A 2500-nucleotide genomic window follows, 5' to 3' on the forward strand; every position below is an offset into this window, starting at 1 on the left:
TCAAACTGTGAGAAGGAGGGGATGGTTGGTAACCCATGGTCACTCTCTGTGGCATAGCTCTCTGGAAGGGCATCTGCAGAGACAGCAAGAGACTCAACAAGAGTAATACCACAGTCACTGTAGTGCTGGTCGTGTGAAACTTTAACAAGACGGCTCTCACAGACGGCTTTCACAACATCCACATCCTGGTCAATCCATGGGCTCTGTATCGTCCAGATGAAACTGAGTGAAGTGCCGGATTCGTTCTTGCTCTTTCTTGGAATGACTGTCATTTAGGAGTTGGCCATGTGGTCTTCTGGACAGGTCATCTGCATCAATATTCTGTTTGCCAGCTCTGTACTGGAGCTTAAATGTGAAGTTTGACAATGCTGCAAGCCATCTATAGCTGGTGGCATCCAATCTGGCAGTGGTGAGTATGTATGTCATTGGGTTACTGTCGGTGAAAACAGTGAACTGGGTTCCATAAAGATAGTCATGGAATTTTTCTGTCACAGCCCATTTCAGGGCAAGAAATTCTAACTTGTGAGCTGGATAGCGTGATTCACTTCTTGACAGTCCTCTACTGGCGAAAGCTATGGCTCTCAATTTCCCTTCCTGTTCCTGATACAATGCAGCTCCAAGGCCGGTGATACTGGCATCGGTGTGTAAGACATATGGACAAGCTTTAGCTTGGGGTCTGCAAAACCAAGAACTGGGGCTGAGGTAAGTTTCGAGATGATGGTATCAAATGCTTCTTGGCAGGCTTGAGTCCAGCGAGAGCCAAATGGTTCCTTCGGGTTAAAGTGTCCTGTTCTGTTTGGTGGATGCCCAACTGCCTCGGTTAAGCATAAGACAACTATTAGTGTTTTATAAATCTATAGGCAGTAAGCTTAGACAACTATAAGTGTTTTATAAATCTATAGGCAGTAAGCATATGTAACGGATGCCAGCTAGCTTAGCCAGGCGCGCCTGCAGGTGTACGTCCGTACGCACTGTGCGTACCATCAGGCTAAACAGCGAGAGAAAATTTCCCTTGTGTGTGTGTGTATTCACACCAAATTGGCCTACCATACCTTCCCAACTATGCACAGTATCCCATTAGCTGCATGCCATCAGGCTATTTAACATTTTCTATTACGTAAAGTTAGTGAACACGTTAACGTGCACACATTTTGTTTGAGCAGGAGAGAGAATACGCACGCAGGCACGCAATAGGCTACTTGTTTTCTTTTACTCGGCTATCTATATATGGTTATCAGCACACAATGTTGAGCTAATTCAATAACTCAATACTCATCATGGATATCACAAGTTTAAACAACGAAAACAGAAAGGATGGAGGCAGCAAAGCTAGGAGTTATTCCAGATGGACTGCACTAAAGCCAGACGTCACGTTACGCTAGAACAAAACTAAAGGTAACTTTAGCCTGTATAGGGCTGTATCAAGTTGTCCAAATGAATAGGTCATTGTAGACGTTGTCGTTGTATTATTGCATGTGGATGTTGTTATGCTATGTAGGCTACTTTTTTTGCTGACTGACCAATGCACGGACCAATATTGTTCACGAGTGATTTTTTTTTTCCGGGGGGTGATGGGTGTGCGTACCATAGCATTAATTCCTGCAGGCGCCCCTGAGCTTAGCTGTGCTTGTGGAACGTTGGTAAACCTCACTCCCCGACGTCTCAATTGTTAGCCCGCTCGCCTCCCGATCCGAGGTGCTGCTGTTTCGCGGGTTCGAGTCCGGGCGTGTGCAGGGCTGGATCGCGCGGGTTCAACACAACGCAGGTTGCATTGGTGCCGTGACCCGGATCGGGAGTGAGGTTTAGGGGGGTGAGAATGTAACCTGCGTGTGTTTTTATAAATGTATAGGCAATAAGCTTAGACAACTATAAGTGTTTTTATAAATGTATAGGCAATGTTTTTATAAATGTATAGGCAATAAGCTTAGACAACTATAAATGTTTTTTAAATATATAGGCCGTAAGCATAGGACAACTGTAAGTGTTTTGTTCATTGTAACAGCGGGCTTGTTCCACATGTCTACATAATAAATGACATGACAACAAAGGCAAAGGTCAAATTAGGAAAATATTATTTTATTGCTTTAAGTCACTTTGGGTGTGTGTGCATGTGTGTGTGTGTGTGCCTGTGTGTGTATGCGTTTGCCTGTGTGTGTTCCTGTGTATGTGTGTGTGCATGAGAACAAAGGTTAAAGGTTAAATCAAAAAGATAATTTGGTAAGACTTTACTTCACAGGTGAGTTCATAACACATTCATAGCAGCTGTCATAAAATGCACTTAAAGCATTCATGACTGTTTCATGAGACATGACTCAACATTCATACCAAACCTTTCATGAATGTGGAAGACAGAACGACGACAACTTGTCAAAATAAAAGTCCAACAATCGCAAAGCAGCATTGCCGTTTTTGTCCCAAACCTCTTACCTGATCACATCACATCTCATCTGAGTCAATGGGCTAATCCAGTGGCAAAAACATGTCATGACACTCTTATGTC

General features: G+C 43.6%; 1 protein-coding gene across 1 annotated transcript in view; it reads right to left on the minus strand.

Annotated features, from left to right (window-relative positions):
• Nucleotides 1-2055: 2055 nt before the first annotated feature.
• The window catches only part of LOC143136525 (uncharacterized), an 11988-nt gene continuing 11543 nt past the window's right edge, over nucleotides 2056-2500 (minus strand). Inside the window, exon 4 of the mRNA XM_076297244.1 lies at nucleotides 2056-2500. This exon is cut by the window's right edge and continues 372 nt beyond it. The gene's annotated coding sequence lies outside the window, so the exon portion shown is untranslated.

This window comes from Alosa pseudoharengus, unplaced genomic scaffold, assembly GCF_046254945.1.
Source record: "Alosa pseudoharengus isolate Yale_2024_CS ecotype anadromous, Long Island Sound unplaced genomic scaffold, YU_APseudo_1.1 YU_APseudo_1.1_scf_20, whole genome shotgun sequence".
Classification (NCBI taxonomy): domain Eukaryota; kingdom Metazoa; phylum Chordata; class Actinopteri; order Clupeiformes; family Clupeidae; genus Alosa; species Alosa pseudoharengus.